The sequence below is a fragment of the Urocitellus parryii genome, unplaced genomic scaffold (genome assembly GCF_045843805.1).
Source record: "Urocitellus parryii isolate mUroPar1 unplaced genomic scaffold, mUroPar1.hap1 Scaffold_37, whole genome shotgun sequence".
Classification (NCBI taxonomy): domain Eukaryota; kingdom Metazoa; phylum Chordata; class Mammalia; order Rodentia; family Sciuridae; genus Urocitellus; species Urocitellus parryii.
Window position 1 is genome coordinate 8,377,876 of NW_027553327.1, and position 22,530 is coordinate 8,400,405.

The window sequence follows — 22,530 nt, forward strand, 5'->3', positions numbered from 1 at the left end:
CAAATCAAATTAAGCAACTGTTAACAAGCCTAATACTGTTTCTTGATGACCCTCAATTCTAGACTCTAACAAATACCCACAGGTACAATTTTTCATTAGGAACCTCCCCTGCTAATTTCAAAAATCAAGAGCCCGAAACTGTTATCAGGTCCTATCCACAGGAAATTCTAGTCTCATCATCAACTACCATATAGAAACTACACCATGGGTAGTAATATCAATGCCATAGGGATTTATAGTCAGCAAAATATATGGTCCATGCACTCAGAACGACTAACATTGAAAGTAAGGATTTTTGTCCCAAACCATGCAGGATTCAAACTCCTTAAATGGTATGCAGATAACTTGAGATGATACTCTTTTGTACTTATGTGAATCAATTCTACTTAAAATGCAGGCAGTAGCTTTTTCTAATAGCAGTTAACAGGTAATTTTGGTCCCTAGAACTCAGGTGTCTTAAGTGCCTAGTGGTCTTAATGTGTTTTCCACATACCAGGTATTCTCCACCAGTGTACAATTTGTACCCTAATAAATGTATACACCAGTAGGGGGTAGGGAGACTGATTGGATTGAGTGTCACACTACTCCTTCAGCTCATAAAGTGTGTCATGGGCCCCTGTGTCCAATGCCATTGGCAGAGCAGCGTCTCTTCTTCTACAGGCTGAAAGCCAAGTCCTATCATGGGACAAACCATAGCTACTTACTCTCTGATGTTATTCATAACTGTTCTTCCTTATTCAACATGGATACTGGGATATATGCTATGAGAATAATGTGTGTCCTTAAAAAATTAGGTGAGATTCAATGATTTATATGTTGTGGAAATTTAAATAACACTTAAGTTAAGCCAGATTTGTTCATCAACATCTAAATATGTATCACGTAAATAAGTTTTAAAAGGATGCATGCTGACATACACCCTCTATTTTAGATAGTAGTCACTTATTACCAAATATAATTTATTTACTATTTTCCAAAGTCTTTAAGTAAAAGGATAGGATCTTCTTGGTAGTAGTTGATTGGAGGTATAGCCATATGGAATTTATTTTCCTCTCAATTCTAAAATATGGATTTCTAATACTTGGTGCTGAAAGTTTGTGCCATGAGTCCATGAGTCACAGTATTTGCATTAACTTCACTGATGCTAGACATTGGACTGGAATTGTTTTTTTTTTCCTCGATTTGAACTGGTGACTAATGACAACTTCTCTTGTATGTGCTCTCTTTATTCTGCAGTAAAATTTTGCTTCAACTTTGATAGCTGGGTTTCTTCATGTTTTGTTTAGAGGTTCTTTTTCTATCTCCTGGGAAGCTCACAGTGATGTGAGGCATTTTTTTTGTCATCACTATGGTGTCCTAAAAGAAATATATATATATATATATATATATATATATATATATATATATATATATTACACACAAACATATATATTTGTGTGTGTATGTTTGTATATATATATTATATATATGGAATATATATTCCATAACTTGTTCAGAGTACGTATTATGTTTTGGGCATTATTACATACTTTACATAGTATTTTAGTTTATCTTCACTTTACTTGGAAGAAAACTGAACCTCAGAGAAGCTAAAGAATGAGCCTATTCCCAGGTACTAAGTGAAAGGTAATTTCAAGGTCAGATCAAATTCTGATCTGGTTTCCTTCGAAAGTGTATTTTCCTATACTTTCACTTTGGGCTTTTTATGGAGGAGTTCTGTGTTTTTGATTGAAGCCTATGTCATAACTGGGAATGATTGCTCAGATGATCTTTAAGAGAATGGGCAAGCTTACAACTCTTCTTACCAATAGCTTACAACTCTTATTTCCATCAGCATATGTTTGAAAAACAGTGAAAACTTCAATGTAGATAGACTTCAGTTGACCCACGTTGGTCTTACGGTGACCACTGATAAGAGGAAGTAGAATTCTGAATGAGTTCCTTAGCATGATCCCTCTGGGAAATAAATCCTGCATCAAAATGTTGAAAGGGATTGCAAACCCAGAAAATTAAGACAGAAGAAAAGACAAGAGAGGAAGGGAAGGAAGGAAAGGAAATGACCGAGTTAGTAAAAACATCATGAGAAAACACAGCTGATTTCTCAATCTCAGAACAGTTATTGGGAGTAGGAGAGAATTTGCCCAATGGCTCCTTTCCACTTTCCATCTTTCATTACTCAAAATTTTCTCCAATGGACACTAACATCTCTATTTTCCAGGTCCTATTACCTGATCCCTGAGGAAGCTCCTGGAAAAGCTGTGCCAGTGCAAGAGCAGCCACAGCATCTACTGCCCATGACATACCTGCAAGGTGAGTCAGTGAAGAACAACTAGCCAGTGGCTCTAGGTATCAGCTGGTAGAAAGCCTAAAATCTCACTGATCTGATGAAATGGACATTGAGCTCTGAGATGGTCCTGAGGTGTCCTGAGTCTCAGCAGTCAGAAAGAAGTCCTGAGATGGCATAGATGAGGCGTGCAGCCAGAGGCATGAGTCTGTCAGATTAGAGACAAGTGGCATGGGGGACAGGTTGATATATCAGGCTGAGCTGGGAAAATGGTGTGTGCCAAAAGGTGGTGGTATATGTCATTATGAGGCTGAGAGAACATGATGAGTCTCTCTCAAAGATCAAAGCCTGTGTTTTGTGTCCTACAGGGTTGTGATCAGTGCAGGATATCTTTCTAGAATGCCAATCACACTGAGAAGAAATCTGGGGCCAAGTAAACACCAGGGAAAGTACACTGGTATGTTATAATTATAGAAACGTGGCTCAGATATCCACTTCTTTACTAATTAATATAGACAATGATGCGGACAATGTGGGAAGAGGGTGTTTACAGACACACAGGGTAGGATGTCAAAAGAGGTTGAGTATATGAAAGAAGAGGAGATGGGAGTAGGAAGGAGGTAGAGAGATCAAAGTGCAGGCCAACCAAAATAATGAACAATCTAAGGAATAAAGGGAGTGGTGGGTAAAGAAGAGAAAGACATAAATAGAAGAAGGAGCCAAAAAGACACCTCTATAGACACATACAAAGAAGGAGAGAAAAGAACTGAGATCTATAAGAGGAAACTGAGTGAAAGGCACAGGAAGGAGTAGGAAATTAAATGAAAAGGAGTCAGAGAAAGAAAAGGTCTGAGTTGGTATGTGGCCCACAGTTCAGGTTCTTATGTGTTCCCCTCGTTCATTTTGGAAAATGAAAATATTCTTGCATTGCTGAATAATTAACAAGGAATTAATGATGTGTCTAATTTTGTGAATGTGGCTATGCTGTGCATCTTAAAAATTCGTACCTCATATTTTCTATTTTTCTTCATGCAACAAAACCCTACAGCCTATATTCTTTCTGGACAAAAATAACCATCTTCTTGATTTGAGAAATGTATGATATGTAGTTGGAAAATCAAGTAGAGTCATCATTTAAACACTGAGGGCTTACAAAAAGCCCTCCACAACTGGTACCCCATGTTTGAACTATCCGTAGACCTGGAAAAAATAATTTAAATGAAGCAATAATTTTGTAAACGACACAAATTAAGGCTCCCAAATATGTCGCTAAATTCATGCATAATTAAAAATATCATATGTCCACATTTATATTTTATATTACAAATCCTGTCAATATTATTTCCAAAGTGTTTCTGATACCTGGTCTCATATCTGCATTCCCCTCAGCCGTCATCTGGATCAGTAATGCCTTGCCTCTACTTGATTATATGGTATTTTCTTGTTTGCTGGTTTATTATCCATCATCCCTGCTTCAGAATGTGAGCTCCAGGAAAACAGGGCTCTATCTGTCTTGCTCACTGTGATTCCATCACCTCGAACAGTGCCTTGAACAGAATAATTGTTTTATGATGAAACAGAAAATCTTTCATTCACTGACATGGTCTCCAAAGGCATCCTCTTCAGTTCACTACGGTCATAAATCTCTCTCTAGTTACTTCTTTTCCATTTCATATTTTAGTAAATGAAATTATATAACTCTGGGTACTTTTATGTGAATTATAGATTTTTCTCTCTGCTCCCTGTATTACCAAGTTTTTACAGACACACTTGTCAATAAAAATGAAAATATATCCTTTAGTCATTTCTGTTGTTAGGCATTGTCTTGTTCATAAATCATTATTAAGCAGTGGGTTTCAATCTTTCCTATTCAATCATAATTGATGTTGAAAACACTGACCCTGATTCTTAGTATCCAAAGCTAAATTGTCTGCTCTATTTTGTGTTGATTTTTCTACTTGGTTGTTTTCCTAATTATTAGAAAGCCAATCATGTATCCTACCTCTCTCAATAGTCCATATGTTTCTTCCATGTGCCTGTTTAATGGATATTTAATTAATTAGAATATTAGCACTTCTGGCAAATGGTAAGAGAAAGAGTGAATTTTGCTTTGCATGTATTAGCACAGGAATCCCACATCAAGTGACAGGAACTATAATATGACCTGTTCACCTTGTGCCATGCCTGAATGTGATATCCAGAAACTCGAGATCTTATGAGGCCACTTCTGGCTGTACATTTACTTTTTGTTTGGAACATATCACTTTCTCATGCTTACTATTACTTGGGAAAATAGGAAATTCTCTTTTCTTATACTGTTAGAATATAAAGTGAAGTTTGAAGATAGATGTGTATTAACATGACTTATTGTGTTTGTTTTTCATACCATGTACTTCATTTGACTTCTCAGAACATATTCAATATTTTGTCCTGCACTACCAGTTAATAATATACTCCATTCAATCCAGGAGATAGAAATGGTGGTGCATATAATTTCAATTCCAGGAACTAAAACAAGACCTTAAGAACTCTATTTTTTCCTTCTTTTCTAAATGTCAAATTCCTTGAATATCAGGCATTTATCATTTGCTTGGTAAATCCTACACATGAAAGACAGTCATGTGTGGATAATATGGAAAAACAATCTAACCCTATCTAAATTTAGAGGTTGCTTCCTTGTTTTTAGATTAACTGATTTTTTTATTATTAAATATGTTATATTATAGTACTTTCTGTGTACCCTTGGCTAACTTCTGCACTGAAGAAAGGCATTTATTTTTCTCTTTCTACTTTAGTGTTGGATATGAAGTCAGCAGCAATTATTGAATATGACTAAATTCAAATATTTCCACATTATTCTTTGCCTGATATCAAGATAACTGTCAGACAGAAGCACAAACCAATATTTTAGTTACATGACAAATCTATTATAAAGGGAAAGCTAGTCAATTTATATCTGTGCTCTGAAAGTGTGTTGTTACAACCTTGATGTATGCCTTATGAAAGGCTTTCTTTGGACTATATACACAGCATTTTGCAAAATCAATGATTTTAATAATATGATAAGAGCTGGAAAATATTCATACATATATTCTGCTTAAATCAAAATTTACATCCAATTGGGATATGTTAATGGATAATATGTACTAGAATCTTCTTCACAAATATAAATATAATTTCCATATTCATAGTAAAAAAGAAACTGTTGAAATACAAAAGTAATCTTCAAATTTTATTTTCTGTGTTCATCTGTTTTCTAACACCTTTAAAAATGTGAGCATCAAAAGAAGCCAGGTTGACGAATTTCATCTTTCTCAGTGGACTCTGTTGAAGGTTTAGTCCAAGGAGCCATAAAAGAGAATTACTAAATTGGTATTTGTGAGCCAGAACAAAATTTTACTGAAAGATTAGACTCTAAAATCAATGAATAGGTTTAAATTGAGACTGCTTACAATCAGTATTAGGAAATATTAACATTAAAAATATCAGCAACATCAATGTTGAGAAGAATGAGAAGTAATTAAAATTGTCACACTTTGTAAATCTGGTTGGATTCTTACAAAAGGTAAATCTATACTAAGATAGCTTTGTATATGGTTATCTTTAGTAAAACATGTTATGGGGATCTCACTTCAAAATCTGTGAGTGGGTTTCCACAGAAATATCTGCATGACAAATGTTCATAAGATCTTTGTTTATTGTAGCTCTAGATGAAATACTATTTAAACACCATCAACTATAGAATGCAAAATTAATTCTAGAATATTCTTAAAGCAGAATAACACCAACAATAAAGAAGTATGGAATTTTCCTACAGAAAACAACATGAATAAATTTCACAAACCTAATTTTTATGGTTTGGATGTGGTTTGGCCTCCAAGACATACGTGTTGGGGAAGATTACATGGCAAAACGAGAAGCCAAAGCAACACTGAGGTCCCTTGAGAACTTCATCTGAGGGCATGCCTCCAGTCATCTAAAATCCTCCTTCTAGGCCCTGTCTCTCAAAAGTCCCTCCACTTCTCAATATCACCACACAGGGAAACAAGATTCTCACACATGAAATGTTGCATTAACAAGCCACATTTAAATGCTAGCATTCTGCCCCTGGTTCCCAAGGTTGGTCTCTTTCTTACAATGCAAAATGCATTCATTTTTTTCCAAATAGATCCAGAGTCTTAACTTGTTACAGCATATATCAAAAGTCCAAGTTGAAAATGTTATCTGACAGTCAAGGCAAACTCAGCTCTGAGCCTATAAAAATAAGAAAGCCACATAAAACCCAGGGGAGTCATAGGATAAATGATGCTATTCCAAAAGGGAGAAATAGGTAAGTAGAATAGAGGAGTCAGCCCAAAGTAGGACCAAAACCTACTAGGGAAGATATGAAATCCTAACGCTCCAGTCTGGCATCCTGTGCAAATTATAGTAAGGGGTGGAGCCCCAAGTACTCAAACAGCCCTAGACCTATGACTTTGCTGGTCATAGGCTGCCAACTGATTATTCTCTTGGACTGGCCTTCATATAGCCTACAACTTCCACCAGCAGGTATTGCATGTGGTTATTAGCAATCCTTTTCTCCACCATTGTTTTGCCATTTGCTATGAGGTGTCCCGGTAAGAGGGTCCCTCACTAGAGCTGCTACCATGCTGTTTGGACTCCCAGCCTCCAAAACTCTAAGTTAAATGCACCTAATTTTTATTTGTTTGTTTGTTTTTACCAGTTTCTCATTATCAGGCATTTTATTATAGTAATAGAAAATGAATTAATGCAAATTATTTCAGGCAAAAGAATAAATGCTATGGGTTCTGCTTCCAACAAAAACCAGAAAAATAGAAGAGTATAGCTTTCAACATAAAAATGAGAAAAATCTGGATACAGTGCAAACGAATAACTTATCAGAGAGCTAGGTTTGCAGATCTGCCCAGATATCCTGAATTCTTAAGAAGGACAAGCATCTTCAAGGAGAGATGACAGATATAGATTGATTCATCTGGGGCAGAGAATAAAAGAAGAGACACAAATTCCCCAACAAATGGGTAAGAAAGAGAGAGCTAAAATGGCAAAAAAAATGCTAATGGTCAAGTGTGGGCCAGTGTGACAATACAGAATGTCTGGGAGCCTGCAGAAAAACAAATCTTCCCTGGATTTCTCTGTGGTGCTGAAAAACAAAAACAAAAACAAACAAACAAACAAACAAAAAAAACTCTCCCTTCCTTATATGGAGAAATGTCTACCATATGGAGATAGGAAATATTTTTTCTCACTTTCTTCAGGAGCAATTTACTCTTCACATACCGTTAGAATTACATCAGTAGCCATTTGCCTAGTTCACTCTTTGATCCAGAAAGTTAACAAAATTTCTCATACTTCTCAGAGGAAAGCCAAGTAGTTATAGCCTGGACAGTTCCCTTGGTCAAGGCCTAAGATGCCAAGAAGCATAAAAGCTCCTTTAGTTAGAAGTCAAGTACTACAAAGTCAGGCTTCAGAGACATCTCTAGGTTGTAAAAGCAGAGGTGCTCAGGGTTTAACTGGGCCATGGAGAGATGTGTTTACATTGATAAAAGCAAGGATGAGGATCCAGGATCCTTTCCATTTATCTTGAAAGAGAAAGTTTTATTTTGCTTTGTTCTCTCCTTTTGGAAAGGGAAGGGGTCTGCTGTCTTAATGCACGTAAATGGATTTGATTCTTGGCTCTCTATCTCTTGCTTATAGTATGTTTCATTAATCATATCAAACACTGATCTGCTTTCTGAAAAATAGAGCAGAGGACAAATTTGTCAAGGTCCATAGTCTAGTGAAAGGAAATAAGAAAACAAATAAATAAATAATCTTATTTCAATGAGTGGGATGATGACAAAGCTAGAGACATAAGTATAGAGAGTGACAGAGATGCTCCCCTGAAATGAGGTCAGCTGAGTGATGACAAGAACCAGAGATAATATCATTGATTTTTAATAGAATCTTCTTGTCTAAATTCAAATAAATATCACTAACTTAATGTGTCTAAGTTCAAAGTCAATTTATCCAAAAACTCTGTTTCAATCCCAATCCCCCAAAGTCTGCCAATACCTTTTCCCAGTTTTTCACCATTTTGCTGTTCATATTATGCAACTCACCCCCATAAACATTAGCTTAAAATAGTATTATTGGTACAAAATTGAATGAGAAAAGCATTAGATGATTCTTGGATAACTTAAACAAAGAAAAATTCAAATCTACTAATAGTTACTTATGAAGACATTATAATCATTTAATCTAATAATCTTTTCACATTGTCATTCCACACCTGTACAGGGGAAATAATGAAGCAGAAGACATGTTAAGAGTAACTTTAGAATCATAATTGCTGTGATCTCTCTTAAGCACTTAGAATTTACATGACCATTGCTCTCCAAAAAATATCTAATGTTCAAACTCAGGCTGTGGAAATTTATGTGGCACTGGCAATGAAAAGAACAACCTTTTTTTTCTTTAAATAAACTTAGATTTGCTCTAGATCTAAATGCTTAATATATGGAAACTTTGCAAGAGCTAATAAAATAACTGTTACATTGATGAAATGTGCTAACAGAATAGTGCATTGGTTGCTTTAATATTTATTTGATTAGATTTAAGCAATAACAAAAAAAGAAAGTGCATGCCCATATTAAGATCTGTGGCTTAATTATTTTGACTTTTATCTTCTTGGGAACCTAATTGTGCATGTGCGATGTATTATTTTAGACTTAACATTCATTTGCCTTAAAAACTGAAATAAAAATTTGAGGCCATTCTTCTAAAGCTATTCATTTCTAAAGTGAATATCAGCAAAACACACGAGTATTAGTTCCTTGGCCCATGTTCTAGAATTTCAATTAATAATTACATATTTATTTGAAGGCTTAACTTGCTAAGGACAACCCCCATACACACAGAGACATATGCCTATACAGAGTTGGACATTGAGTCCTATGCATAAGTCTTTGTATTAATATATTTGAGGACATTTTGGTGTTTTTCATTCTATTCCAATCAAAACATGTTAAATGTTAATGTAATCACAACTGCTTATTTTGGTTAGACCGCCTTAATCAAGGATTCCAAAAATGGCCCACATTCTAACTTAACAGTTATTCTCTGTGAGGTCAGAATGAAACCAAAGATATCAAAGCTCCATCTCCTGAGGACAGTATGAGTCAAGTCCAACTAGTGTTTTGTATAGATTTTGCAGGAAATGTTTAATAATGCATTACTTTATAGTTGGCATGATTCTGTGTCTGTTGAGGCTGTCAATGAATATAATTACCTTAAAAACCAATTTTGCTTACACAGGACCCCTGTATGGAATATGGGCAGAGAACATATTTTCAACTGTTGTGTGGAAGTAAATCACAACAGAAAAGCTAATATGGTATCATATATATATGCTTTAACTATTAGGTTGAATAAGGTATTGTGTTTTGGAAAGAAGAGTAAGATTAGAAGTTACATAAGAACTGAAAAAACTTTAGAATTAGAAATGGGTTTAAAATGGCTTATGTTACATATTTTTTCTTGATTTTGGATTCCTAGAATCCCATATTCACACCAAAAATAAAATTTTGATAGAATAATCTCTGAGTACATAGGCTTGTGTTTTCTTACATTAAAGATATTGATTTAGTGGTTGTTTAGGGAATAAAAACTTAAAGTCCAAGAAAATAAGTATTTCCTAATAGGGATATATTAGTATATTTATTTTAATGTGTTCTCTCTTTTTTTACTATATTAATATACTCCCAAAAGTTGTCAATTAATTGAAGTAGTTTAATTACTTTTGCTAAATGATGTATTATTTTATTTTGGATGTAAGGTAACAATTCATTTCTGAAACTCAAGTTTTAAAAATAAATTAATAGAGCTAGTAGTTTACTGAGTGATATAAATCCCATGTCATTCCTCTATATCTGATCACTACTTCCCATAAGGCTGGCAGGAGAACATTAAAATAAACTATATTTGAAATTGTGCTTTTCCTGTTCCCCTTTTCATTTTTCTCATGAACACTTTATTGCTGCTTGAGATACAGAAGCCAAATTCTCTTGTCAGTTTACCCCAAGACTAGATTCATAGTCAAATTGGAGATTATGTGTGTGTGGTACAGAACATCCCTGTCAGAGGACTAGGTAGTAGCCTTATAAGATTAAGAGAGAGAGAGAGAGAGAGAGAGAGAGAGAGAGAGAGAGAGAGAGAAAAGAAAAGAAAAGAAAGAAAAAATATACACCACTATGAAATCCCATAATGTAGATATTATATCATGGCTAAATATGGATTAATTAAAGAAAATAAAACAATTCCAAAATAATAAAAAATATGGTATGTAATATAGCTAGCATATAAATTTTGTAGTAAATGAATTTCAAATAGGTAGCTAAATATATATATATATATTTTTTTTCAATTTCTCGCTCCTTTCTCAAGAATGTAGTCCAAATATATAACTAAACATTGAAAATGGAACTCAACAAGATTGTGCCTTAAACTTGATGAATATTGGCACTGTGTTCTGTTGTTCTAAACTCTTACCTAGAATTAATTAGAGTTGGCTGAAAGAGAAACTAAGGCAAGATTCAGAGGAATAAGTGCTACAACAGCAATGACTTCACCAATTATTCATGGTCATATATGATTAATATGCAGACACAGACAGCTCAAAAAGTCATAGATCTCCTTCACTCTTTTCTGTTCCATGTTCTTGTCCTGCTGGTAAAAGTTTTAAGTCCTTCCCATGATCTGATATTAAGTTGTAGCCCTTAAGCAGAGGCTAAAAAGAGGAATAGACATTTCCGTGAGCGTCCATTTTGTATTTCCATTTTGTGACTGGACTTGCATGACTGAATTGCATTATTACCTTGCAAACCCTGACTTGTCCATCTGTGGGAATATCTCAGGTGGATCCAGTAGTGGCTCCAGACTTTTAATTTCTTCATTCCAATTTACTAATATGTGCGCTTAATTCCTTTTTATTTGTACTCACAGTAAAGGAATTTACCCAAGTTTTCTTCTTGTTATACATATTATATAACTTCTGTTGTATAACAAAACAAAACCAAGTGACTTTACACTTACTGACAAATAAATATTTAAGCTTTGTGGGCTATATGGTCCCTGCTGTGACTCAGTTCTGCGGGTTTCCAATCCTGGTCCTACTGTAACAACTTGGTTTTCAGATAGCACTTCTTCATTATAGATCATTTATTATGGTTATTTCATTTTTAGATGAAAGCAGACAGAAGTTTGGGCTATGAGCAATGAAGATCCTTGGAATAGAGAACTGAACTTTTGTACAGAAAACTAGAGAAGCATCCTTTGGAAATATAGGGGCCAGAAAAGAGTGCAGTCAGCAGTAAAGGAACAAAATTTAGGCCCTTCACTATGGGAAGAAAGTGTATAATACAGCTTAAAAGAGTGTGAAAATAGAAATAGAAGAAAAATTGAATTTATATTGTATATTTTGAATAAGTTAAAATTTAATAGGAAATATATCAGTAAAATCAGAAAATATTTTTATTACTGAACTCAAATGATATCAATCAACTGATTTCAAGTGGATTGCATTAAAATTCAAAAAATATTGAATTCAATGTTGAATATTTTTAAAAAATATTTTACTTTAGTTATAGTTGGACACAATACCTTTATTTTATTTGTATGTGGTGCTGAGGATCGAATCCAGTGCCTTGCACGTGCTAGATGAGCACCACTGAGCCACAACTCTAGCCCATTGATGTTGAATAATTTTTATAAAGCAAAATTATACCACATATATACAACATAACAAGAAAAGCAAAACTGTTAGATATTAGTTTTAAAGTGAATTATAAATAAATGTAAACCCAGAAATTAATATTTAATGTATTTTTTAAAAATTTAAGAAACATGTTGTTAATGTTAGAATGGATAATTTTAGGCATTATTTTTGCTGCATGTTGTACAAATAAATCATAATATTTTTTGGGGAAAAGTGGCACAATAAATCATGTGAATAGGGCATAATTCCATAATATTAGTTTTTATAAAAGAAATAATTCTTAAAATTATATTGGAAGAGATCATAGAAGACTGAGTATTTATCTTGAAATTTTTTTAACTTGTGTTCTAGAAACCTGACTAGTTGGAATGCATTAAGAAACACTGTCGCTCCCCTACAAAACTTAAAAATAGTTTCTTTGATATTGAGGTTTATGATTACATTTATTCCTTAGTGATTGTGTGTGTTGTGTCCATGTATGTGTTTGTGTGTGAGTTTGTGTTGAGAAAAGAAGAGTGGGGAAGTTTGTGTATCTCTCTTTAATAACTGCAGTTTTTGCACTATGATTCTAACTATATTACTTGTTCTGTAGATATGTTTAATGTTACCTTTATTTTCTCAACTGGAGATGATGCCTGGCTGCTCTCACAAGCTGTGAATTGACCCAGTTAAATTCTGTAGTCAGTAATATCACTTAACATTGTGGTTATTATATCTCGTGATCCATACATAGTCATTAAATCCCAGTTTATATAATAATCTTTGTGTTAATGGGAGATACTTCAGTTAATGTTCTCCTCCTGCACTGAGAAAGATACTGGTACTGAGCTTCATTCTGATTATTCCCAGAGGCTGAAGTTAGAACAGCTTTGACAGATAATACACAAGTTCTCCATCTGTACCTCTCGCTTCCAAGGTTCAGGACCCTTGGGTTAAGTTAATTATCTGACAGAAAAAGCATGAACTAAAGACTAACTTGAGGCATGTTTGACAGCTTATTTTTCTGCCATTCCCAGTCTGTGATGGTATCAGGGACCTATAATGCCATAGTTTAGGTGTGTCGTGTGTATTCACGTGTGAAATGACATACTACTTTGTCAAGTAATTTTTTATTTATATCACTGGGTCAACTCTCTTCTTGACTTCTTTCTTTCTTTCCTTCTTTTCAAAGTTAATCAATTATATTTCTTCCTTTTTTTTGCCTTACCCCATTAGCCCTCAGGAATCACCATTCTGCCCACTGTCTCAAAGTGTTCAACTTATTTAGATTCCAAATATAAATGAGATTATGCAATAATGTCTTTACCTGCTTATTTTACATGGAATGTCCTTTGAGTTTATACATTTTGTTGCAAATGACAAAAATTCCTTTATTTTTAAAGACTGACAGAAATTCCATTGTTTATATACCATGTCTATCCATCCAGCTATTGATGGATTCCATATTTCAGTCATTGTGAATATGTTATAATGAACATGAACATCTCTTCTACATATTGCTTTCCTTTGGTATATGCCCTAAAGAGGGATATACCAAAGGTAATTCTGTTTTTAATATCTGGAGAAACTCTCATATGCTTTTTTTAATATAGTGGCTATGCTACTTTAGATTCCTACTAACAGTGTACAAGTGTATCCATTTCTCCACATCCTCATCAACATTTGTTGTCTTTTGTCTTGCTGATAATAGCCATTTTAAGATGTATATTCCTTTACAGTTTTAATTGACAGTCATTGATGTTTAGTGATGTTGAGCTTTTTTTCATATTTTCTATTTATATGTTTCCTTATGAGAACTGTCTATTCCATTTCTGTACCCATTTTTAATTGTTTTTTTTCTTATTATTGAATTTTTAAACTATTTTAGATATCAAACTCTTAATTTATGCATGGATTGCAAATTTTTCTCCTGTCTGTATTTTGTCTCTTCATTTTGTTGATTACTACCTTTGCTGTGTGGAAGTTTATAAACTTCCTCCTGCCTATTGTCTGTTTTTGCTTTTGTTGATTATACTTTTAGGGGCCAAAAACAAGTTATTTCCTAGTCTACTAATATATAAAATTTCCCCTTGTTTTCTTCTAGTGGTTTTATAGTTTCACATCTTATATTTAAATATTTAATCCATTTTGAGTTGCTTTGTCAATGGTATGAAATAAGTCCCCACTTCCATTCTTTGGCTCATGGGTATTCATTTCCCCAGTATACCTTATTGAAGAGATTGTCCTTACCTCACTTTGTATTCTTGGCACCTTTGTTGAAGATCAACAAAGGAAAATAAATTGTGTTTGTTCTGAACATAAATAGAATGTTTTTTTCTTGTAATTATTCCCTAAAATAATACAGTACAACAACAATTTACATAGTATTTACAAATATTATAAGGAATTCAGAGATAATTTAAAATATATGGGAGTATGTATATAGACACCTGGCTATTTTATATGAAGGACTTAAGTATTTTAATATTTGAGGATGATTGTCTTGAAAGGAATCTGTCATGGATACTGAGGGATTGTTGTTTATATTGTGTTTTAAAATTCTCTGAAAAAGATAAGATTGTCCCTTTAATTTTAGCATGAATACTTACAGTGACTTCAATAATTTCTTATGTTTCATTTAAAATACACACATTTTCCTTATGTTTATTACTTAAATATTCTTTAAAATGTATTTGTCCAGTAATGTACAATAAAAATATTGTAGTCTACACAGAAAGATTTTGGGAGCTATTTAACTTAGTAGTTTGCATAGAAGCATATTAAATTTGAATAATTTAGTAGCCATGGTGATAGTGAACTCATCAAGTTGACAATGTATCATAATTGTGCTGTTATCAGAAAAAATGTTAGTTATTTCCTTTTACCAGATTGTTGTATTTCTCATAGTTTTGACATATTATATGTTTATGAGCTTCTCTCTCATAGTCTGAAAGTTGTTTGTGACATTTTGTGATTTCAGTGACTTTCATCATAGCATTTCATGAACTTCACCTATAATATCAGAAGTAGGTAAGTGCATTTGACATGTGCTAATTTTCCTAAAATGTTGTTGTTAAATTACCTTCTTTAAAAGTCAAGACGTTTATATTCAGTTCTCCTAAGATTACATGGATTGCATTTTTTTATTTTTGAGAAAGAATGGGTTTTATAAAGACTATATATTTTTCTAGTCTTACTTTGTTTCATGCATACAGTATCTGTTCTAATAATAATAAGTTTAGGAAACCATCAAAACCTGATGCAAAATCAGGTGCAAGGTTATAAGAATTTCAGTTCAAAATAGAACTGCCATAACAATTCTGTCATTGGCAGTGACAGAGGGGATAAAAAGCCAAGAGGAATGCTTAAAATGTTGAAACAGGACTTTTAAAATTGATGCAGATTTTTAGCAGCTTACTCCAAATATTGCTTCTAGAAATAAGGAAACTGGCATTGAAAATGGCCATAATGACCACTGGATCCTTAATAAATTATAATTTTCAAACTGTTTTCAGATATTTGAGATGTCATTTTTCCTTGACATGGCATGTACTATACAAGCAATATGTCTGTATAAAATTGGATTAAGAAGAACTAACTATGATCAAAACATATTAGTGGTACAGCACATACCTACCATGTGTGAAGCCCTGGATTCAATCCAGAGTGCTGAAAAAAAAAAGCAGGGGGAGATATTTCATATACTAACTACCATTTATCCACTAATAGAAGTAGCATCAGGAAAATGAGCTAGAAATTTGACATATAAGTGCAGGCAAGAAGTGTTGTTTTCCTGGATTAGGGTGATGCAATGATGTGAAAACAGGGAGAAGGATTAAGATGTGATCTTCTGGCAGACTTACTGATAAGATTGGGTGATGTAGACTGAAGGAAAAGGAAGAATCAGGGATGATCCTAGGTTTCTAGTCCTTGAACAACTGGTACAGTTTACCCAGAAGGTACAATTTATTGTAAGTGGAATAGTTTTGGTAAGGGGAAGAGTTTAATGTTTGTAATAAGAATTTTGAAAGTACATGTAGTACAGCACTAAATGGAGGATTCATTTAGGTAATTGGATACATTAATCTGGATCACATGGAAATGGTCTTATCCAGAAGCATGCATTTGGTAGTCACCATCCTAGGTGATCAAAGACAATAAATCAGAGGAAAAAATATATTCCAGATGCTGAGTATTAATATTTTAACAAAATATTTTTCTAGTTATCAATGAACCTTTACTTATTTAATAAATTTATTTATATGTGGTGCTGAGAATTGAACCCAAGTCCTCACTTGCGCTAGGTAAGCACTTTACCACTGGGCTACAACTCCAACCCTGCCAAATATTAATATTTTTAACGAATATTATAGTGGTGGTATTTTAATGATTGTCTTATTAATATGTTATATGATGTTAATGAGTATGGAACAACATAAATGTGTACATTTATAAAAATCTTGATATTAATACTGTTACTATTGAATACTGTTAAAGTTATTTATTAATATTTAATTTATATTAAAATAAATCCCACTATTTGATATAGCTTTATGTAAATTTAAGGCTCTAGGTAACAACAAAAATATTCTTAAGAGGCTACATTGGGTAACATAATTGTTAATCACAAAAGCCTAAGAAAAGTGGATAACCAACAATGTATTTACAAAAAAATATAAGTCAAGCTATTGTGAAATGATTGAATCCAAGAAAGAATAGAATGCTTGACTCAATAATATTTGATACATAAATTTCATACAAGGAAAAAATAAAGATTTTATTTAATACTGATTGTTAATCTATCAAAATACTTTAGAGTTCTGACTCTGCATTCCCTCATAGTTATCAATTGTTTTACCAAAATCAAAACAAAACAATTAGAAATTTAAGAATAAAAACAGATATATGCAATATGAGAGTAGAAGATTCACAGCACATCTCTGCCATTACACATTGTTGGTTCATATAGTTTGTCAAAATTTGATTACTTTGGCTATAAAAAATGGTAAATTCACATATTTCAATTAATCAGAGAAAAACAAATGTTAAAAAGAATTTCAAAGACATTTTTAAATGTATTCATTATTACAAGTAAAAAAGACAAACTTCTTGTTTTCATTGTCCATTCATTCCAAAAGACAATGAGCTTGATCTAATGGATATTAAAATAGATTAGAGACAGAAACAGAATTAAATTTCCTGGATTTCTTAGTTTTTGTGGGGAATAACCCTGGGTCTCCTGGTGTGTATAAATATAGAGAGAACATCCGTTTTTACCTTCCTCATAATACTCTTCACATACATTACTATGAGGTGAGTGGCCATTTGTCTTGTCCTTGCTCTTTTCTGAAGGAGTAACAAAACTTCAGTTCTCTTCCAGAAAAGGACCAAATAGTTACAACCTCTATTAACTCTTTAGGGTAAACTCTAGGTTATTATTAATATTGGACCATTCTCATTTTCAGTTATTTACATGTTAATAAGCAGAAAGACCCAGAACATAGAAAAATCTCTAAGTAGGAAAAACGGAAGCTCAAGGGTCATCTGGTTCCTAGATGGATTTTAACCAAAGAATTGTGTTTAAGATTCTGGTCTTTTACATTTCCAAGAAGACCCATTTTAGGAGTGGATGGAAACAGCTGGCTCCTCCTTCCTTATAAGCAGAGAAAATCATTGCTTCCACCATTCACCTAGGGGGTTCCACCTACTCACGTAGAACAACTTATCTGGTTTTAACTATGCCACCCAAAATGGAATCATGGAGTTCTTTTCCTTTTCAGTGCCAGAGTACAATCTGTAATTAATAGAGCATTTGAATAAATTAAGAAACAGTGACTCAAAATAGTATGGACTATATTTTAAAATTGCTTGCATTCCTGAAAAAATTTATAATGGGAAATTCTAACAGATGATATTATAGAGATTTTTTTATGGACACAAAAGTATAAATAATGCTTATGGACCTGTTATTCAACCTAAGGAAACCTTAATTCATGCCAATACTGCACCACTCATAACAAAAACATCATTTATCACCAGTTAGGGACATCAGTAGCTCCTTTCTCTAGAGTTGCTGTGTGGTTAAAGGCTGGAGCTACTGTGATTGGTACTATATCTACTCCAGAGAATGAGTTCTAGACATTTCCTTCTCCTGCTTTGCTGGCAATCTCAGAGATGAGCTGTGTTCCAGAGGGGAGCAATTGCCACCATGACACCCCACAGACATTCATGTAGAGAAGAAGCTATTCTCTGGGACAAGCAATAAGAAGAGAACTGGACAATTATTCCATTTCAGTCACCTCCTTTAACCCATGCTCCTAACATAAGGGATCTCGATATTAAAGAATCCTTAATCTACTCGAACCACGTAAAAGGGTTAAAAAACTTGAAAGAGGGATGAATTATTAAAATTTTCTCACAAGTGTCCCTCTGTAGTATTACAAGGTAATTCCATAGCTTTGCTCTAAACTATTAATCTGCAAAGCCCAAACATTATAAAAATTTGTATTTCCAATTTTGGAGTATATTCCAACAATATAATAATTTTACTCTCAACTTTTAAACTTTAGTGTTTATATAGGTCATTAAGTGGATAACAAATTGTGTTTGTATTTTTACACATGTGAAAAAAATTATTCTGTATTTTCATTTATTATTAAAGTAAATGTGCAAAAAACGCTGTAAATGATGCTTCTAGAGACAAGTTTTAGAATTTGTTTACTTCCTAAATAAACACATTTATTTAAATTAATTCTATTAATTTGATCCTGGAAATTCATGCCAGAAAACACTACATTGTGTTATTAAACTCACGAAGTAATATATGTTTAAGACAATATCACTTGCAATAGTCAATAACTGAGAAATTGACTCCAGTGTTCTGATAGAAAACAAATAAATGTCAACCACAGCAACAAAGAAATGAGGTAAATAATCATTTAAATCAAATCTATGACCTAGCTTTCGCAGCATGTTAAGTTTGTCACAACTCTAAATTAATGGTAATTTATTATTGTGAAAAAAAAGCTGTATTATAGAAGCCACTAATAAGCTTTTCTAATGCTCAAAGCATCAATCTTAAGAATTAAAATCTCCAGTGACAAGACCCAACACATTCATTTAAGTGAATTGGTCTCCATGCCTCATGAACCTTCTAACCAAGAACAATCAATTGAGCAGAGCAGTAGAATTAATGCATTTTGAGTATAAAAAGGGGGTTAGTCATAGTAGCTAACAGTTTTCCAGGATTTCATATATTAAATGTCATCATCCATAAAAACTTTAATGTTAATGACAATGTACATACCAATATCTTTTTATGGAAAGCATTTTATTTAAAACTCATTTAGTATAGTTATCAAATGTAGCTTTACTCTGTACAAATTAACATGGTGTACACGTTACCCTCTCCTCCAGTCTTAACCCCTTTTAGCCCTGCTCCATGCCCTGACCCATTCAACAAACCTCATCCTTTGTTCTCATTGTTCCTGCAAAACACCCTGGACTCTGTCACATCCAGAGCTTTATCCAAATCCTCTCTCTAAACCCCCTGTTTTCTCCTGTGTCTTTGATACAACTAAGTCCTGTTGTTTTCCAAGAAAACATCAGAGATCACTGTGAGATTTATAAACTCACAGGGTGCCTGTCTGAGCATCATCTGTAATTCGAGGAACATGTCAACTTCACATACGCCCCTGTTTAAGTATAAGCCTGAAGAATGTGAAGTCTGGTAAGTGAAACGTTGACCTTCTGCAAGATTTTAGGGCTTTGTGAATACAGGCTGTTTTCTCCCCCTTTCTCCTCATTGGGATGAAGAGCAGGAAGGTTTTTGCTTCCCAAAAGAATAATATACAAATAGCACACTGGAAGGGAGAACTAGGGTTTCCATCTCCAACTGGACAACTGCTGAGCTGCAGGATCATTAGTAGCTTCTCAATAACCAATGCTAGGAGAAATGGATGTTGCTGCAAGGTCTCCAGTGACGTCCACTTGAAAGAGGGGTAGGACATCTCTTCCTTGGATTCTCAGTTCCTAAGCAGTTTGAAAGAGAAAATTAAATGCCTAAGAAATAAAGACTGAAATATCATCTAGGCTTATTGAAGACTGAGGAGTAAATAATTATATAGACCAAGAAAATCATGTAAGTTCACCCAAACTGGGGATTAGGGAAACAAATGACCAGTGGCTACCCAGGGAAGCAGTTGGGAAGGAACTCTCATCAGCACTGTTAATATTTAATTTCTTATTTATAAACTAGTTACAGGTAAAACTACACTCCTGGGGAAACATAGTAAAATTTTAAACATTTTTATTTGAGTCATCTTTTATGATTTATAATCCTTATTGGAGGAAATGAAGAAATTTTTATTGAACTAATAAAAAGTTGTGGATATTTTGAGTAAGTATTTCTTAATTAGAGTTCCTCTAATCTTCCCATGTTCCCACTTCCAACCCCTCTATGAATCAGCCTCCTTATATCAGAGAAAGTATTTGGCATTTGTTTTTTTGGGATTGGCTAACTTCACTTAGCATTATCTTCTCCAACTCTATCCATTTACCTGCAAATGCCATGATTCTATTCTCTTTTATTGCTGAGTGATATTCCATTCTGTATGTATGTATGTATGTATATATATATATATATATATATATATATATATATATATATATATATATATACCACAGTTTCTTTATCCATTCATCTACTGAAGGGCATCTAGGTTGGTTCCAAAGTTTAGCTATTATGAATTGCGCAGCAATAAACATTGATATGGCTGTGTTCCTTTAGTATGCTATTTTTTAAGTCCTTTAAATATGTGTTAAAACAGAAATACAAAACATATTGCTAAATGATCTCTGATTCTTTTTCACATAGCTGCTTTTAAATTTCATGGAAACATCTCTACCTAATAGGCCTAGTTATTTGCCACTGAATATGGTATTCCAATCAAACCAATCTTATATGCTTTCCAAACTTATGTCAAGTTGATTCTGACCTCCAGAATTTCTCTCACAGTATTCTTTCTCTAGTGGCACAAGTAGAGGAGCAACAAAGAAAGCAGTTGTTCCCTCTAATTATTTTTTTTTTCCTTTGCGGCTATGACACATTACCATAGAGTGAGTGGCTTAAAACAACTGCATTTTAGTATCTTTCAGTTTTGTAGAATTTTAGGGTTCACTGGACTTAAACCAAGATGTCAGGAGGGCTGTGTATTTTTTGCATGCTCTGGAGAAGGATCTGTTTTCAATTAATTTGAGTTGTTGGCAAATTTGGCTCTTCATAGGACTGAGTTAACATTTTCTTCACCGAATGTCAGCTGAGAGCCATTCCCAGCTTCTTGGGGCAGCCACATTGGTTGTCTGAAGACCCCTCCTCTACCATCGAAGTCAGCTGGGTGCTGTTCTTCTTATCTGTGAATCTTTTCTGCCTCTTCTTGAGTCTCATCCTCTTAATACAGCTGAGAAAACCTTTATCCTTTGAAGAGCTATCTGATTGGGTCAGACAGACTTAAATAAACCAGAATGATCTTATTATGTCCACAGGTTCTCAAGGATTAGAGCATGGACATCTTTGGGAGTCCATTATGCTACCTGCCATATTCCTCTCAAATATATACCCCAACAGAGGAAATTTTCTAATGATATTAATATGCCATCTTAATAGTTGTTAACATGATGATGAAAACATATCGGAGGACAAACCATGAATGCAAAAGGCAAATTTGCTGAGTGCATGCTCTAAACAGAAGTTATAGCATGCAGCACACACAGCTGGAAAGAGAGGTACATTTCTAATGCTCCCTTCTCCAGGTTTCTCCACCGCCTGCCTCTTTCTCCTCTCCTTTCTTTTTCCTTGTGCCAATTTGATCTTTTTCATATCCTAATTTTTTTCTATTTCTAATAATGTGATGCTAATAGGACCAGGAAACATTTTTTAAGAATTTCAATACAGTCAAATTTTCCTGAGATAAGGAGAATAACCTCTCTGTGGGACTTTCCTCTCTGAGACTTCACCTGTATGTTGTCATGATGGAAAGGCTCACAGAAGAATCTGGTAGGTGCCACATGGACACTGTGGGGTTCAATAAGACACATGATTTCCCAGGTCAGAAGTGGAAATTTCTGAAAGATTCTAAAATAATGGCTAACAGAAGGATTCAAGTCTTGACAATAGGCAATAATTAGAAAATAACAATCCATTATTAAGGATGGAGCAGAAGAGTAGGTGTAATGAAGACAGGAAAGAAGCAAAAGATGAGAAACAATGTACAAATGCTACCCTCATTTCAAGGGAGAAGTCAATTTAGTCGTGCTATTTTGCTTTGTTGCAATTATTTTTAATGATTAATTTTCATTGTTCCAAGTGGTGAGTATTTAAGGAATTTTGAATTCAACAAAGAATTGTAGTAAATGAAGTATACTTACGTTTATAAATTCTTGATTTCCAGTGACATTATAAGTTTAAAAAGCACAAATAAGTACTTAAAATATACTA

The 22,530-nt window shown here is 33.7% G+C and overlaps 1 pseudogene; it reads left to right on the forward strand.

Annotated features, from left to right (window-relative positions):
* Positions 1–204: 204 nt before the first annotated feature.
* The window catches only part of LOC144252185 (testican-3-like), a 165,021-nt pseudogene continuing 142,695 nt past the window's right edge, over positions 205–22,530 (forward strand).